The sequence below is a fragment of the Symphalangus syndactylus genome, chromosome 1 (assembly GCF_028878055.3).
Source record: "Symphalangus syndactylus isolate Jambi chromosome 1, NHGRI_mSymSyn1-v2.1_pri, whole genome shotgun sequence".
Classification (NCBI taxonomy): Eukaryota; Metazoa; Chordata; class Mammalia; order Primates; family Hylobatidae; genus Symphalangus; species Symphalangus syndactylus.
In genome coordinates this window covers 140,648,043-140,667,695 of record NC_072423.2, presented here as the reverse complement: position 1 = coordinate 140,667,695, position 19,653 = coordinate 140,648,043, and the positions used below count along the sequence as shown (strand labels likewise).

The 19,653-nt window shown below is 39.3% G+C and overlaps 1 long non-coding RNA gene across 1 annotated transcript in view; it reads left to right on the top strand.

The window, feature by feature from the left end:
• LOC129486328 (uncharacterized) overlaps positions 1-19,653 on the top strand; it is a 314,853-nt gene that overhangs the window by 40,274 nt on the left and 254,926 nt on the right. The gene's annotated exons all lie outside the window — the stretch shown is intronic.

Sequence of the window (19,653 nt, the reverse complement as noted above, 5' to 3'; positions counted from 1 at the left end):
TTGGCTTGTGCACTTAAAAGGATGGAATTACCATTAGTTGAGATGGGAAAATGTATAGATGAAGCAGATTTTGAGAGGGAAGATAAAGAGTTAATTTTTGGACAATGTAAGGCCTGAGATTAGTATTAGACATCCAACAGGATAATATTTGGTAGGCAATATGCTTGGAGCTCATGATTTAGTCAGAGATATGATTCTAGAGGTTAGCAGAGAGGTGCAATTGTGGTTAACATAGCATAGAGATGATAGTAAAAGCCAGGAGGTGGAATGATATCACCAAATTATTGAGTACAAACAATGAGAAGAGGCTCAAAGATTGAGGCTTGCAGTGTGCCAACTAACAGGTCCAGGATAACTAAGGAGTCTGTAAAAGTGACTAAGAATGAATTAACAGTGAGAGGGGAGGAAAACCAAGGAGTATGATGTCTGAAAGCAAGTGAAGAAAGAATATCAAAGGAGGAGGTATGGCCACCTATCATTGCTATTAATATGTCAAGTGTGCTGGAGACTGAAAATCAATTGTAGGTTTTAGTAATACTTAAGACATCTACGACTTTGAAATAAGGTTTGGTGGCATGTTGGGGGTAAAAGTCTGACTGAAAATTAAGGGAAGCTTAGTAGGGAGTAATTGAAATCAGCAATTACACATGGGGCTTTCAAGGAATTTTGTTACAAAGAAAAACAATGAACCAAGTGGAAGAGGAGGTGGGGTCCAGAAAAGCTTTTCAAAAAAATTTTAAGACTATATATATATATGTGCATATATATATTATACAGATATATATAAACACATATATGTATATACAGACATATTAATATGTACGATATATGTAGATATATATGTGTGTGTGTGTGTGTGTATTCGTGTTAGCAGTGGAAGAGATCCAAGTTACCCTGAGTTACTGGTGGCATATCCATGTGGGACTGCAGCAACTTCAGTCCTTGTCTACTCGGAAGAAAGAATTTGACAGAGCAGAAAAAGAGACGAAGGCAAGTTTCAGAGCAGGGGTGGGTTTATTTAAAAGGCTTTAGAACAGGAAAGAATGGAAAATTCACTTGAAAGAGATCCAAGATAGTGCCCAAAGGTTGAAAAGAACATTTAACCTTGATCCTAGGGCTTTATAGGCTTGCCTCTTTCCCATGCTTCTTCCCATAGGATGGGCTTTCTGCATGCACAATGCCCTCCTTACCCTTCGGCAGTGAGTGCACGTAATGTGTTTAGGGAGTGACATGCATGCTCATCTGAGGCTTCTTCCCATTTTCTGGTGGCGTGTACCTGAAAGGTCGTATTTCACCATTTTGCCTCTTAATGCGCATGTCCAGGAGGTTTCTTCTCCCTGGCGTCTGCATTCAATTAATTCTCTTAATGTTAATAGCTATGGATCATCAGGAGATTGTCTCTCCTTGCTGCTGTTGAATTACCATGTTTAGAGAGGCAGTGTGATAAGCATTGAACCAACACCTCACATTCTTAATGGGTGGGGGCAGACCCCTCTGCTGCACCTCTCATGCCTATCTACCTGTAACATATGTGTGTGTTATATTTATATGTATGTATATATGTTCTGTACATACAGGTCTAAAGGCTTGATTAGATTTAGGTTAAATACTTTTGGCAGTAACACTTTGTGAGTGATATTTTGTAGTTCATATTGTATTTCATTGGGGGGCATGACTATCAGGTTGTGTTAGTGATTCTACATTTCTGTGTATCTATATTATTTGTTTAGGGTTTGTCCAACAGATCGTTTCAACGAAAGCGTACATTTTCTCTTTTGCATTTAGCAAATAATCTGTGTAGTGATATTCTAGTGCTGTATAGAGATATTCTGTTTGATTTAGTGCCTAAATCAATTATATAATTGGGAGACTTTAAATGATGATTTCCAAATTTTAATATTTATTTTTAAAAATTCTTAGCGGTTTCTTTTGGAAAAGGACAGCTTTTTTTCCCCCATCAACTGGGGTTGAACTGTACTTGCTCTTAAAAGCATAATTTTCCCTTTAATTACTAATTATCAAAATAAGAAGTTGGAAACTCTCCAGGACATTGGTCTGGGCAAAGATTTTTGCATAATACCCTAGAAGCACAGGCAACCAAAGCAAAAATGGTCAAATAGGATTATATCAAGTTAAACAGTTTCTGCACAGCAAAGGATACAATCAAGAAAGTGAGGAGACAACCCACAGAGTGGGAGCGAATATCTGCAAGCTCCCCATCTGACAAGTGATTGATAACTAGAATACACAAGTAGCTGAAACAACTCAAAAGGAAAAAAAAAAAACTAACAATTCAATTAAAAAATGGACAAAAATCTTAATAGGCATTTCTCAAAAGAAGACATACAAATGGCAAACAGGTATATGGAAAAATGGTCAACGTCATTGATCATCAAAGAAATGTAAATCAAAACTGCAATGAGATATCAACTCACCCCAGTAAAAATGTCTTTTATCTAAAAGACAGGCGATAACAAATGCTAGCGAAGATGTGGAGAAAAAGAGATCCTTGCATATTGTTGGTGGAAATGTAAATTAGTCCAGCTGCTATGCAGAACAGTTTGGAGTTTCCTTAAAAAACTATAAACAAAATTACCATATGACCCATTAATCCCACTGCTAGGTCTATAATTAAAAAAAAAGAAATCAGTATATCAAAGAGAACTCTGTACTCCCATGTTTATTGCAGCACTATCAACAATAGTCAAGATTTGGAAGCAACCTGTATCCATCAACAGATGAATGGATAAAGAAAATGTGGTACCTATACACAATGGAGTACTATTCAGCCATAAAAAAGAATGACATCCTTTCATTTGCACCAACATGGATGGGACTGGAGGAGATTATATTAAATAAAATAAGACAGGCACATAAAAACAAACTTCACATGTTCTCACTTATTTGTGGGAGCTAAAAATTAAAACAATTGAACTTATGGAGATAGAAAGTACAATGATGGTTACCAGAGGCTGGGAAGGGTAGTAGGGTGTGGGGTAGGGAGCCAATGGGGATGGTTAATGGGTACAAAAATATAATTAGATAGAATGCATAAGTATTTGATAGCACAATAGGGTGACTGCTGTCAACAGTAATGTATTGTACATTTTAAAATAACTAATAACAATGGATTGTTTATAACACAAAGAAATGAGATATGCTTGAGGTGACAGGTACCCCGTTTACCCTGATGTGATTTTTATTTTTTATTTTTTTTTGAGATGGAATTTTGCTCTTGTCACCTAGGCTGGAGTGCAGTGACACACGAGATCAGCCTGGGCAATGTGATGAAGCCCTGTCTCTACTAAAATACAAAAAATTGGCTGGGCATGGCAGTGTATGCCTGTATTTCCAGCTACTCAGGAGGCTGAGGCAGAATAATTGCTTGGACCCTGGAGGTGGAGGTTGCAGTGAGCTGAGATTGTGCCACTGCACTCCAGCCTGGGTGACAGAGCAAGACTCAGTCTCCAAAAAAAATAAATAAATAAATAAAAAATAAATAAATAAAATAATAAATAAAAATTAAGTTTGTATAATAATTCCAATTATGGAAAATATTTTTTAAAGATAATATTTTAATGTGTGCTTGACTTTGGGGGGGGAGTGACCTCTTTCTGTCCCCATTTAACTCCCCTCTCCACTGAAAGCTGCTTTCGCCACTCCGTAAAATGCTCTGCATTCACCATCCTTCAATTCACCTGCGTGACCTCATTCCTCTTGGGCACTGGACAAGAATTTGAGATGCACCAAGTGCAGGTACTCAAAAAGGCTGTCACATTGGTCCTTTGCCATCGTTGGAGGAGGGCAGCCACCCTACATGACAAGGCAGAGGGCCCACTGAACTGATAACACACTGCTGTCTGTGGATGGCAGAGCTAAGAGAGTATTTTAACACATCCTCTGAGGCCTTGGGGTCACAGGAACCCTCACCTGGACACTGCCGCGGGGACCGCACAAAATTTGCTCCTGCTAGCACTGAAGTGGCCAGCTGGTTGCTGCACTCACCCGCTCCTGTGCTCCCTCCCATGAGGGGTGGAGCATGGTGGACCTGAGCAAACAGAGTTTGCTCCTGACAGCAGGTTTCTGCACTTCCTCATTGTAGTTCTTGCACTCGTTCCCTTTTGTGAGGGATTGAGCAGGGCAGGCTGAGTAAACAGGGCACCTCTGTCATGAATCCCACAAAGGGGTCGAGAAAATATCCTGCATCACCTTCAGGCACAGTAAAGTGGACTGTGGGAAGAGAATTTCTTCAGGGGAGAGGCAAGTTTCTAAAACAATCTTTTAGCAAATAATTATGATGTGCTTTTTTTTGGTTTCTTAATTTTGCTTTGTTCTTGGGGTTTTGGGAGCTTCTTGAATTTGTGGGTTTGTAGTTTTTGAAATTCAGTTTGCAGAGTTTTTTCTTTTCCCATCATCTTCCACTCCTTTTACATGTGTATTAGGCCTCTTAATGTTTTCCCACAGCCCACTGATCCTCTGTTTTCTATCTTTTTTTCCCTTGGTCTTATTTCTTTCTGTTCTCATTTTGTGTAGTTTCTATTATTATGTCTTCAAGTTCACTAATCTTTTTCTGCAATGTATAATCTGCCATTAATCCTATCCAGTTTACTTTGCATCTCTCACATTACAGTTTTCATCTCTCCAATTTTGCTTGGAATCATTTTTATATCTTCTAGTGATAGAGACAAGAGGCAGGGAAATTCTGGGAAGAAGAGGGCAGGTCCCTGGTGAGGGCTCCACCCTCGAGCCAAAAAGCCTGATACCATGGCCCAAAGTGAGAATTTACATCCCTGTTTCCCCCCTCAAATGTTGCCTGCTCTGCCCCCACATCCATGCCCATAAACACCCCAGGCTCAGCTGGCATACACAGAAGCAGCTGCACATCCAAGACTACAGCTGGACATTGTAGAGAAGTGGCTTGACTTAAGAGGGACAGCTTGATGGCATAGCTTCAGAGAGGAGACTTCACGGGAAGATTACCTTCCCACTCCATCCCCTTTTCAGCTCTTCTTCCCACTAAAAGCCACTTTCAGCAGCAATAAAATCTCCTGCATTTACCATCTTCAGTTTGTTTATGTGATCTCATTCCTCCTGGATGCTGGACAATAACTCGGGTGCCACAAGTGTGGGTGCAAAAGGCTGTCACACTGACCCTCCATTGAGCTGTTAACACTTGAGCCATCTGTAAACAGCAGAGATATGAGTACTGTAACACTTCCTCCTGGGTTGAGGGGTTGCGGGCACAGCCCCCTTTAGATGCTGCTGTGGGGCTGGTATGCAGTTCACCCTGCCAGAGCCCAAAAGCACTCACTCCAGCTCCTGCATCTGCTCACCTGCACTCACTCTCTGGTGAGGGTGGAGCAGCGAATAAGTGGAGTTCACCCTTGCTGGCCTGAAGTGCCTGGCTAGTTCTAGTGCCTGTGCACTCCAGTTCCCACCCACGAAGGGGTCAGGGAAATATCCTGCTTCACTAGCATGTATTCTAGTTTATTGAACATGTGGAATACAGTTAAAACAACTGTTTTAATGTCCTTGCCTTCTAATTCCATCATTTGTGCCATTTCTGAATTGGTTTGGATTGATTGACTTTTCTCTTCAGTATGTGTCATATTTTCCTGATTTTTGAATGTCTGATAAGTTTTGATTATATGCTAGATACTGTGACTTTTACTTTGTTTGGTGCTCGACATTTTTCTATTCTTGTAAATGTCCTTGAATTTTGTTCTGAAACATGATTAAGTTACTTTCAAATAGTTTGAGCTTATCAAGTCTAACTTTTAAGGTTTGTTAGATGATACCTGAAGAATGATTTGTGTGGGGTTAGTTTTTTCCACTGGTGAGGCAAAAAAATCTTGATTACCCTATTTAATGCTCAGTAAGTTATGAGCTTTTCCAGTCCAGATGGAGGGATCAGGCACTATTTCTGATGCTGTGTGAGTACCAGGCACTGTTACTTGGGTGGTTCTTTCCCCAGCCTTGGTTAGTTTCCTCACATGCATGTGCTGATTAGTATTCAGCTAAAGACTGGAGAAAGCTGGATGTGGTGGCTAATGCCTGTAATCCTAGCACATTGGGAAGCTGAGGCGGCAGATGGCTTTGAGCTCAGGAGTTTGAGAGCAGCCTGGACAACATGGCAAAACCCCATTTCTACAAAAAATACAAAAATTTGCCAGGCATGGTGGTACATGCCTGTGGTCCCAGCTACCTGGGAGGTTGAAGGTGGAGATCACTCGAGCCCAGGAAGTGGAGGTTGCAGTGAGCTGAGATCACGCTACTGCACTCCAGCCTGGGTGACAGAGTGAGTGAGACACTGTCTCAAAAGGAAAAAAAAAAAAAAAAACTTAAGGAAGAAACCGCTGCAGATCTCCATAGTTATCTCTCCATGTATTTCTCTCCTCTCTGGTATTCTGTTCTGTAACTCCAGCTACCTTCATCTTTCTCACCTTTATTCTTCAACTCAGGGAGACCAGTGCTCCCTTACTCCTACTGCACCTGGCCTGGAACATTACTGTAGGCAGTGAGCTGTTGTTATTGCAGAACATACTTTTCTTATTTTCCATCTTTCAGGGATTACTATACTTTGTTGTCTAATGCCCACTGTGTTGGAACCCACTGTTTTATATATTTTATGTTATTATTTTTTCAGACAAGCATATAAATCTGATCTCTGAGACCCCATTTTTGCCAGAGCAGAAGCCCAAGTAAATTTGTTATAATTCGGCTTTTTGTTATTTTTGGAACAGTCCATTAACACTGTATGTATTAGCTAATTATATTATCTGACAGAAAGCAGGAGTATGAGGGAATGGGGCTTGGAAAGGGTAATTCTGAGGAGGAGAGGTGCATGTAGTTTATGTCAATGTGAGAGCACTGGTAGTTGGGACAGGGCTGATATTACCTATTTCCGTACTAGTAGGCTAGACTGAAGAAAAGTATCTATATGTAGGTCTTTAATCATTTGAAAAGATGAAATTATTATTGTGGCAAATGAAGTTGTTTATCTTAAGATACTCAGGTATCTTTTACTTGACCACCACAAATCTAAGGAAAAAAACGAACAGTCTATATTTTTCTTGTTTATTTGATTTTTGTAGTGGCCTCTGTGCAGTATGGTGAGGAGAAGGCATTGACTTTATAATCAATATAATACTAGTATGATATATATCTACCAGTAAGAAGCAATTCTTATGAAATGGGACAAATGAATACTATAAGAGTATAAGGAAAAGGAGGTTGGATTTTCAGAGGTAGAATCACAGTATCTTAAGAGAAAAATAATTACTAGTAAAAGTTCTACTGACAAAGATAAACGCTATCACAAATGTATGTGAAGTGTTTCTAATCAATTGTTTGTGTTGTGATAAAGGATCCTTGCCTCCTTCCTTACACCTCTAGCATTACCATCAAGCAATAAGCTTAAGAGGAAGATCTGATCAATTATAAAAACAAATAAAGAAGCTACATTTTCTTTGCAGACCTCAGTGTTGCACTAAAGGATTTTGGACTCTGTTACATTTACAGAACCAGAAGTCTACCCCACTCAGGGAAATATATAATGTGTATTCTCTTCATTCTTCTGTGCTCACATTCTCTTAAAAGCAGGATGCCCTACTCATATGTTATATTTTGTAAGTGAGATTTGGGGGCTGGCCTCATCCCTCTGAGATAAAATGAGCTATTCAGTTTACTCTTTCTATAGAGGAATAAAAGAGAAGAAAATAGATATCAAGAGAATGAATTGAGTATGCCACTACTCAATTTTACTGACACACCAAAAAGTTAAAAGTAAAAGTAAAAAAGTAAAGTTAAAAATTAAGGGAAATGGGATTGGTTTTCCAGCTCATGGTTCCATCCTTAGTAGGTAGGACCAAGCAGTACTTGAACTAAGCAGATTGCCACACACCAGTGGGTTGAATTAGTGGGTGTCACTGAGTGGCACATATCTGGTTGAAGCTGGATACCTCCTTTATTTTATCTTTATTTTTTGTAGAAGTGGGGTCTCACTGTGTTGTCCAGGCTGGTCTCGAACTCCTGGGCTAAAGTGATCATCCTACCTCGGCCTCTTAAAGTACTGGGATTACAGGCATGGACCACTGTGCCTGGCCTGGATACCTCCTTTAAATTTGGTAATGTAGCATTCAGTGGTCCTGGTAGAGGCACTATTCTGAAAAAGACTTGCAGGTAAGATTTTCTAATGCAAAAGTGGCCAGATCTATTTTGACATCATCCTGCACTACATGTACAGGAGACTTTTTTATTCCAGGTGGATCTAGTGAGGGCCACATCTTTATTAATATACAGCATATACTGTAGCATTCCATGGAACAGTTGCTGGGTTTGAACACTGTAAAAATTGTTTACTATCTGATTTTCTGGTGTGCTATAAGCATTATTCATTATGCTATCATAAGAAATGTTAAAATTTCCAGCATGAGATCCCCTTTAGGGACTTGGGTTCTGAGCTGACCTGGTGAATAGTTGGTGTTATAATACCCCACAGTTAGTGGCCATATTGCTATCAGTGCCACAGCCAAGGTCTGTATGTTCGATATAGAGTAAGACCCAGTTTACAAAGAGTAAAATTCAAGCATGAAAAGTTGAAGCATGCTGAAGTAAGCAACATGATTAATGTTTTTTTTTCCTCTCTGTGTATCAAATATGTCCAATGAAAATTTTTGACTCTGTTAAAATATTTCACGTTTGTAATAAATGCTCATGCACATTCTAGAAGGAGTGAGTTCAGTCTTGGACAGAACTTAAATGTCTAATGATTATGAAATATTGCCAAGGATATAGATTTGGTTGCATGCCACACTTGCACCCATACTTTTTATATATTCATTTAGTCACTAATTCAGCAATTATTTATCAGCTTCTATTTTTGAACTGTTGTAAACACTGGGGATGAAAGATGAATAGGATACTCCCCATCTTTAGGATTCTTATATCTAGTAAAATGTAATTGGAGTGGTAATTTTTATGTTATATAAATTTTGAAATTAGCTACATTGATCAGAGTCATGTAAAAGACAAGTAGATGGTGTGAATTATGAAGAGTTTCAAACTGTCTTTGAAGAACCAATACTGAGGTAGACCTGAGAAAGTTAAAGGTTGGAAGTCATCTGTTTCATTAAGAAATTGAGTTCTGACTTACATTTTGCCTTTGGGAACACAAGGAATTTGCTTTCCAAGAGTGGTAACAGATCCACTTTTCTCTGCTCTGCAGAATTTTGTCTTCCAGGCAGTTGAGATCATTTTCAGGTTATAAGTATTGTATGGGTGGTGCCTTCACATCCCTGATGTCCTCTGGCATTCACACCCTTCCTGTGCAGAAGGCTAGGCAAGCAGTGATTTTATTTCCAGGCTATAAATTGACATCCAAGCAGACTAAGCCACTTGTCCAAGGTCACACAGCTACCAAGTATTGGAGCAAGGACTTGGCTTCTGTGCTCAAACCCAACTAACCTTATTAACCAAACTAAAGTTTTCTCAAGCAGACAACTTTCTTGTATTTCCCCTGTTGATTTCTGGAGCAGCAAACAAGTGTTTCTCTTGCAAACCTTGCCACTTTTTCCCCTTCTACAGTGGGTAGAGTGAGCAGGATAAGTGACAGGAAACATATAACATTCCCAATATTGTTTGTTCTCCACTACAAATTTTGGTTTTGAAAGGGGAAACTACTTCCTGAGCTGTGAGCACCACAGAAATGTTTTTTTCTCCCCTTATTATCTCATAACAAAGTGATAGATATAATGTTCTCCATTTACAAGTGAGGAAACTGAGTCTTAGTGGGTTGAAATATTTTTTTCATAGTTACACAGCTTGTAATTGGTTGTGCTTATTGGGGTCACATCAGCCTTCAATTGTTCTTTATCCTCTGACACCCTAGGCCCTCAGGCAGAAGTGTGGGAGGAAAATGGTAGGATGGCTGGGTTATACAACGAAGTAAGAAGAACTAGCTGAACTAGTATTGATACAGCACACCGGGAGGAAGGCAGTAGGTGGAAAAAGAGGGACAGGAGGTGGCTTGTGCAGTGTCTTTGGTATATAAGTATTTTGCACACTCTGTCTTCTCCAGGCAGAAAAAATTTCTCTTCATGTCCTTCCTTCACCTCAGGGATTATATAATTCTCTCTGTGTTCTTTTCATAGATACAATTATAGAAAACTCAAAAACACAATTTACTAGAAGAAAAATTATTTTAACTTGCATATTTATATAACACATATTATCTTAGTGATTAAGTCCTAAAATTAAAATTCCAGTTAGGACTTTTTATTCACAATTATATCACAGTTTATCACACGGCTGATCTTGCTTCTAATGGCTTGGGCCCACATAGTGCCTTTTTAATAGTACCTCAAATTATTCCAGTGGGTGGTTGCTTAGCAGCACAGAGGTGAAGACAGATGACATTTGAATTCTGACTCTTGCATAGCTATTTGACCTTGGGCAGGGTTCTTAACCTCTTTTAACTTACATACTTATCTACAAAATGGGAGTAATTTCCACCACACTGAGATGTTGTGAGGACTAAGTGACACATATAATATGGTGTCTAACATGGGGCATTGTGTGAAATAAGAGGTCAGAAACCATTACTTTTTTTTTTTTACACTTTTCTCTCCACAGAATGGCAGACTGGCTTCAAACTTGTTGCCTCATTTTGTAGATAGAGAAATAGAAGCAGAAGTGAAGGATTTACCAAATTTCCCAGCAGAATCTAGTCCTGTTAATTTCCAATTTGCTGTTCAAGCTATTGACTCCATTAAACTTGAATCTACAGGCAACTCAATAAGGGAGAGTGATTGTATTTTGGGCTGTTGAAAGATGCTGATTCTGTGTCATGTGACATTTTCTGGGACTCCATGGGAAAAGTACTTTCCCTTCCTCTAACTCACTAATAAGTATGTGACATTGGTCAAATCATTTGACCACTCTGGGCCTTGATGCTTCCAAAATGGCTGGGTTTCACCTCTTTTCTAGTACTTACATTTTTTCTACTACTGTTGTTATCTATATACTTGCCTGTGTCTACCATTAGATCCTAAGTGTGTGGAAGATAGAGATGTGTTCTACTCACCTGGTATCCTGTACAGTGTCTCTTCTGTTGCCTCATATATTGCTGATCAGAGAAACTGGATCAAGTTTGTTGTGAGATGGTATGATGATGTTTAAATTCATAGCAGAGTTATTAATCTGTTAAAGTAACTGAACACACACACATATGCTCCTTACACATGCTTACTCATTCAAGATATTGCCATCAAAAGGGCATAATGCAGCCGGGCCTGGTGGCTCATGCCTATAATCCTAGAACTTTGGGATGGTGAGGTGGGCGGATTATGAGGTCAAGAGATCGAGACCATATTGGCCAACATGGTAAAACCCCATCTCTACTAAAAATACAAAAATTAGCTGGGTGTGGTGTCATGCGCCTGTAGTCCCAGCTACTTGGGAGGCTGAGGCAGGAGAATTGCTTGAACCCAAGGGGTGGAGTTTGCAGTGAGCTGAGATCATGCCACTGCACTCCAATCTGGCAACAGAGTGAGACTCAGTCTCAAAAAAAAAAGGGGGAGTGGATAACATGATCAGTACCGTCAATTATGTCCTTCCCAAATGAACTTTAAAGGTGACATCTTCCAAGTCTCCTCATGAACATTTTAAAAATAGCCCTTGTCTGATTTGTTTGGTTATTGTTTCTCTTCCCTACTAGTATGTGAGCATCTCAAGAACTGGAACCGGTTTGTCTTATTCTCTGCTGTAGCCGCTGTGCTTGCATAGCTCTTAGACATAAGACTTTAGCATATGTTGAATAAATTTTAATGAAGGAGCAAAAAGTCATAGCTTCCTTTTTCCTGGTTGCCTGCAGGATAAGAGCTCCAGGAAATGACATGGCTCTAGCTCTTGTCCCGACCAGGTCACTGGTACAGGCAAATTACTAGATCCCCTGTGAAGTAAGAGGTGACTGTTAGGACTGCTTTGGGTACTGGAGTCCATAGCATCTGTGAGTGGCCACTCAACAGGCTGGGGAATTCCCGTAAGATTCAGGTTATAGAGACCTTCCCATAGTAACACAAAAATTTATGGAAAAAGAGGCTTGTGGTAATAAGTCTAAATCAGTGCAACGGAAGCTAGATTTAGTAGCTCTAAACCAAGATGGCAGAAGTAAGATGTTTTTCTTTGAATTTTTTCACAATTTGCCTCTAATCCTCACTGGAACTAGGTGATCATTCTTCTTACTTCAAGCTTTTCTAGCCTTCATGCTATAGTCACTCATGTTATCTCTCAGATCTTTTGATTTACTTTTACCCATTTATCTAAATGTTCTTGTCTTTTGGCCCCAGGTCACATTCCTGACTCTTCTATTCATCTGTTGAAAAGGAGAGATCTCACACCGAGGATTACACCTTCTTTCTACTCCCAACTGTTCAAGGCCTAGCTTGCACCCACTAATTCTAAGGGAAATACTTATTCTTTATTTTCTCTATGCAAGAAACCTAGGAATTTTGTAAAATGAGTTTCTCCTGCTTGGCATTTAATTTCATGACCAGCTTTTCTAGTGGATGCAAGTTTGGGATAGATGCAGCTCCACAAGGGAACCAAAACTTGTCTACAGTGCTATCCTGGAAGATTTTTACCTACTGTACAAAGGAGTTTCTAGCTCTCCTGGTTTTCTCTCATTTTTCTGTCCTCCCCATTTGTAAAGTAGATTTTACATTCCTCTTAGTTTCTTGGAATGATTTCAAATTTACTGCATCTGTATTTGTTGAAAAGGGGACTGCAGCCATAATGTGATCTGAGTGGTTCTGTGGACAGACAATCTACCCCCAAATAGGTCTCTCTTATTTCACAGGGCATTCATATTGCACCCTTAAGGATTCATGACTTTGAAATCTTTAGGAAGCCACCGTTAAATTAAAATTGAGGGGGACGGGAAAGTAATAATGAGGATATGAAGCACTGGAGCATTACAAACAATATTTACATTTTTATGCTTCTCTAATATACTTTACACATAATTTTTGTTTGCATTGTTTTACTTAACATTGTAAATATAAAGTTGCTGCTACATAGAACTTCATAGTGATGGCCAGGTGCCTTGGCTCATGCCTGTAATCCCAGCACTTTGGGAAGCCAAGGTAGGCAGATCACCTGAGGTCAGGAGTTCGAGACCAGCCTGGCCAACATGGTGAAACCCTGTCTCTACTAAAAAAATACAAAAATTAGCTAGGTGTGGTGGCGCACATCTGTAATCCCAGCTATTTGGGAAGCTGAGGCAGGAGAATAGCTTGAACCTGGGAGGCAGAGGTTGCAATGAGCCGAGATCGCGCTGTTGCACTCCAGCCTGGGTGACAAGAGCGAAACTCTGTCTCGGGAAAAAAAAAAAAAAAAAAAAAAAAGAACTTAATGGTGATAATTTTTAATGCATACATAATAGTCCATTGAATAGATACAGCATGATTGACTTAACTATTCCCTTGATATTTGTTGCCTTCAACTTTTCATTACTGTTTTAGCTATTTTTATGAATATACTGTTCTTTATGTTTTGTGTTTTTATTTTCTAAAGATACTGGTTTTATAAAAAATAATAAACATTAATTAGAAAAAGATAAGTAATGTTGAAAAGTAAGAAGATGAGAGTTAAAATGTCCCTTCCAAATTACACTGTCATAGAGCAATCATTAATATTAGGTGAATATTATTCCAGATATTCTTCTAGGCCAATGTAGAGATCAATGGAGATGCTATTGTGTGAATATTAATTCTAACTGCTCTCCTAAAATGCTTCCATGTAATTCTCTACCTCTAGATCCTGGAAGCTTAGGTCTCCAGGGAAGGAGGGGCTGAGCTCAGTGATGGATCAGCACTGGCTCTGTGCTGGAATCACCTCAGAGCTTTAAAAAATTAATACTTATGTCAAGGCACTTTATTTGGAGATTTAAAAAGCGTCCAAGGTGAATTGGTCTTGAATTTCAATGCTTATATTCCTTTTAAAATCTTTGTAGCAAAAGAACAGTTTTGAAAGCTAGGTGCATTGAGAGAAGAATTTTGTAATATGTCAAAATTCAGGCCTAATGGACTTGATCATTCAAGTAGGTTATGGGGAGACAAACAGTAGCTTATTGAGAATGAAAAGGCAAATGCACTATGTATTCCCTGACACACCCTTTGAGATGGGATCAAAGAGTATGAATGCGTAAGGGAGTGAATGGCTTCAGAAACATTCAGAGAAGTAGCAAACCCCTGAAGGCATAGGATAAAGTGGGCCACTTTCCTGAGAAAAGTCAGCAGGAGACTCTCAGCTCCTGTGAGAACATTAGCCTTCAGCTCAGTGTTACTAGTGTTACTGCAGTAAGGCTGGGAAGCAATGGTACAGTGGTGACAGCAGAAGGCAAAAAAGTGGCTGAGCCTGAATACAGCTCCAGTCCCATGTGCTGTGCTTGAAAACTGAAGAACAGGAATATTTCTGAATGCCCTGAGAAGAGGATGCAAAAGGATCAAGGAAGCTAAGAGACTTCCAGGAGGAGAGGCTGACGGGAGGTTAATGGTCAGAGCCACGGACTCTGTCTGGGGATGCCTGAGTATTAGCCCCTCCCCTTTCCAAATGCTAGTCTCATGGTGGCTCAGTGGTCAGAGTCTAGAGAAAAGCTCAGACCAGTTCCCTATAGGAGACAGTCTTCAGAGATCCCTAAATATTTGAGGACTTCATCTTTCTCCACTCACACTGCCACGGAATCATATAAGCCATACTTTGAATATATCCAGATGCTTCTTGGAGAACAATAAAGGGAGAGGAATACAACTTTAAATATTTAAGCATTTACTTGGATTTTCTAAGCTGGGGCTACGTACAGACAAGCAGTTTTCACTGTTGAATCTCACTGAGATATCTGGGTTTTGGCAGTGAGACTGTAGAAGGCATGTGTTTCCCAGCCCACAGGCTGGCAAACTCTTTTCACACGAAAGGTGTTCATTCTGTCATATAGTAATCATTTTTAACCATCAGCAAGATGACTTCTGGGCTAGCTTTGAATCAGTACATATAAAGGTCAAAGAGTTGTATAAATTATATATCATAACTATTTCCATGGGCCATTCTTTATTTGTTTATTCACCATTTTTAAAATGTTTAAGCTTCAAGTATTCACTAGAGCTGAGACAAATGGATATTTTTGGCATCTGACCTCTATAAACGCCACAATTTTTCTTAAAAAGGCTTTCTTTATATCTAAGTCTGTCACTTTGGGGTGCAGTTTCCAATGTGCTAATGATCCTAATAAAAAATAACCACAGAACTACCAAAATACGTGAGCTTTATGTCTAAATGACATCCTTGTTTTATTATAACTATCGAGAGCAAGGGTTATTGCCTCAGCTACCTTGGGAAGTTTCAAAGAGTTAAAGAGATTGGACTTTGAAACGTTTTTTTTCCCTTAATCCTTAATTGGTTGCAGACATCTCTGGGCCTTATGGTTTTTTTCTTAACATTATCTAGTGGATCAATATGATGCTTTCACGTCCTTTAGATTAGAAACGTCTGGTTTTAAATCCCCAACATATACTTTAGGATTAGAGCTGAAGTTAGTTCACAGCCCCTGATCATCCAGAGCTGGGTCACACTTCAGAGGGTCACATCAGTGATTACTGGGGTGCAATAGGAATCTGGCGACTTTAAAGGAAGGGTAAACCACAGGACCTCTCCATCCGCTCAGTGGTACCTGCCCTTTCTCCCTCACTGAGTCAGGTATAAAGTGTGTATCAATGTAACAGCAGCATGGCAGACGAAAGGCTGTCGGGCAGGCATTAAATTTAAACCTTCAGGGAGAATGGAGGGGAACAGTGCAGTGCAGTGGCAACAAAAGCTATAATGCTCTTTTCTTGCAAGTCTCTGTTTTGTTGTAAAAGAATCCAGGCTGGCCACATATGAATCATCCTGTCCAGAGCAGAACACTGTGGCAATGTGAACTGTGGCTGCTCTTCTGATTATGGCTTTTGGTCCCTGGTTGCAAAACGATCCCAGAACATTTGATGATGAAACTCAGATCAGTTCAGTTAATGACTATGGAGTACAAAAGGAGGGTAATTTGTCAACAAGTTCATCAGGCAAGGGACCAGAAGGCTGATCATCTAGTCTCTGAGATGACAATACTTTTCTGGTCATAAGATCTATAAAATTGGACCCTGGGTTATCATTGCTTTGTTTTATTGCAACAAATTTTAAAACATGCTGGGCACATTTTCTTCTAACTTTTTAAAACTTAAGTCTCTGAAAGATACTGTATGATGGGGTCTTAAAAAATTGTGTTTATACATATAGATATGGCATAAGTGTTTGAAGACATGGAAAAAAGATAGAGGAGAGTTGGCCATGAGTCTCATAAATAACAAATCTTATTACTACCTAGATGTAATTTCTTTGCTGACATCTTCTATTGTATTATTTTTATATGTTGAATGGCACTCAAACTGGATAATATAGAATTTTCTTTATATCAGTCATCTAGAAGTGGCATATTATGCTTTCCAAAGATGCTGTGTGTGTATCTCACATATATTTCCCATCCACATGTCATTCTTTAAATATGACTAACACTCCTCTCCCCCACAAGGAGGTCTATGTTACCTTTCATTGTATCTGGGTGAGGAGCTTGTGACTGCTCTGACAAATAGTGTGTGTTAGAAGTGATACTATGTGACTTCCAACGCTAGGTCATAAAAATAATGCACTGTCTTCCTGGCTTTCTCTCTTGGGATGCTTGCTCTTGCAACCTAGCCACCACATGATGAGAAAGCTCAAAGTCGCCCAGGCAGAGAGACCACATAGAGAGTCTGTGGGGAGAGGAGCTAATGCCCTGAGCTGTCAGCCAGCATCAACTGCCACAGCTGAGTGAATGAGCCTTCAAATGATTCCAGCCTCAGCCTTTAAGTCTTTCCACTGAGACCCCAGGCATTGCGAAGCAAAGACACCTTCCTTGCTGCACTCCATTCAAATTTCTGACCCACAGAAAACATGACAGAATAAGTGATTCTTGTTGTTTGAAGCCACTGTGTTTTAGAGCTGATTTGTTACGCAGCACAGTAGCTGAAACACCAGAGCTTTGTTGAGGCTTTTTTTTTTTTTTTGTATTCCACCTTGGAGACCGGTGAGTTACTCCTGACCTCTGACTTGCATAAATGTCCGTCTTCATATGGGGTGCGTATGCTGACAGGTCTTCTGGCTACCTGATCTCTACATGTCTAGGATGTAATTCCTTTTTATGATTTGCAGACACGGCCTTTTCAAGAAACTTTTCCTGAAACTGCTGGGTTGATTTAGATGCCATTTTTCTGGACTCTCTTAGCAAATCTGTCAACAGTGATCACAATGTGCTGTCATGTTGATATACTTGCCTTTTGTTCCTACTAGCCTGCGAGTCCAATGCAGCATGGGCCCTTCCTCCTCATTTTTCTATTTATCATATTAGCATTATTTCTGGCACATGAGAGGTGCTTGATAAATTATCACTATAGAATTGGTCAGTTAGAACTTAATTTACCCAGGCCTTGACTCAGACAACAATGAGAGGAAAAAGAGTTTCTAGAAGTGGGATAGCATGAAATTGTCTGTCTATGTGAAACTAGATAATTTTTGACCATGTCTTAAAGAGAAGTTTTCCTTCTTAGAAAGTGTGTAAAACTTCAGCAGGCTTTATAGGACATAAAAGAGTAATTATTGTGATCTAGAGGGGCAATAATCTGTTCAACTCTTAGTGGACTTCAGAAATACTGGGTGTCTAATAAGAGAGCATCACTGGGAACTGGAAACCTCAGATGGGTTAGTAGGTTAGGGAGATTATATTTCTCACTATTGTTTTCTTAATGCTAGGGTCAGATGGAAGGGAAGACTTAGTCTTTAGTTCTCTGTTATCTCAATAGTTCATAAATTTAGTGTGCCTCATGCATAGGGAAATTTTGTCATGAATGCAGATCCCCAGGCCCCAGGGTTCAGAATTCTGAAGCACTGGATCTTGGATAAGCCTGGAATGTGAATTTTTAATAAATTATCTAGTTGACTCAGATAAAGAAGATCCAGGGGCCATACTTTGAAACAAAATAAAACAAAACATGGTAAACCGAAGAATAAAATTCCCCTCCGGGATACTTGTGGAAATTGTGCCCCAGAAACTCTGTAAGGCACTTGACTCAATTACGAAACTGTACACAGAAACTTGATTTTTGAATTTCTAGATGTGAGTATGTGAAAGATTATTTTAGAAATTACTATGAATAACTGACATTTCTGGGTTGTATTTAGGATTTAAATCTAGTTTAGGTTGAATCCAGTCTTTTGATGATGTTTGCAGTGAGAACAGAGGATGGATCCTGGGTACCTTTCCTTTCTTGATTGCTGAGTATTTATCTTCCAGTTCTCCTTTGCATTACCTCTAGTCTTGTATAATTATTTCCCTGTGCCCCTCTCCAAATTTCTAGCCTCCATCTTGTATTTCTTCACAATCTTATGTCTGCTTTATGTGTTAAGTCCTACCTGACAATTTTCAAGGGAAATTTATCACCAGAAAGATACGACTGTGGTTTCTGCAATTTTGACCCTATTCTAGAGGATATAAATAGATTTCTGAGCTAAATGATTGTGACATTTACAGTATAGCTACTTTATTAACTTTTGGCTTTAAACACAATCATTGAACATATGATGAAAAAACTATCCAAGTTAATGTAAAACTAATACCATACTTTGGCTTTGTTTTGTGACTTCCATGGAATTTGCCTTCTGTGTTGGTGGACAAAGCACTCATCAAGTGTTACATTTTCAAATGGCATGATTCCTAAGTGGCTGTGTTACCTCAGTATGATTTCTTGCTTTTATTTAATGTAATGAATTTTTTTTTTTTCTCCAGAATCATCTGAGAAATGTATTGCAAGCAGCATTTGGTTATTACACCCAAAGAGGCCTGGGACTCCTATTCATCCTTCAGTGCAATATTTACTTAAGATTATCGTATATGAGGGATACAAGAAGTTTCTTCACCTAAAGAGATAAACATGTTAAAATTGTGTAATTACACTTTCTATGAAGAATGAAAAATTGAAGTCATTTTAACAGTCTCATAACAAGTGGCTTTATAGAGACAGTGACAAAGGGCTGGTTCTTTCCTGGACCTGGGGAGAAGCTTGTGAACAGTTATCTGATAGATGGAAAAAGGCTATGGAAACAATAACAGATAGGGCACCAGAGACTATATAAGATCAGCCAGCAGATGGGACAGTTTGTCTTTGTATTCATGTCAGGCTGTTTGTTCTAGGATGTGTACCGTATGATATAATAAAAATGTAACTTTATTTTTGTCTCCTACTTTTAGGTAGGGTTCTCTAGAAGAGTGTCTGAGTTGGAACTCTCATATAAGTGATGTACTGAAAGGGTATTCTTAGGAGAAGGAGAGTGAAGGAAGCAAGACAGGTTAGAGAAAGAAAACAAAGTAAGAATGTGATCTTGACTGAAGTCTATCTGCAGCCTTGTCCTATGGGGACCTGTGCTGCACAAATTGCCCCATATTTGGGCCCAGCCTGAAGTTCTACCTTTTGTACCTAGAGCCAATCACTGGCCACTGTGTGTTTAGGGGGCATTGGTGGACAGTTACATAATTTG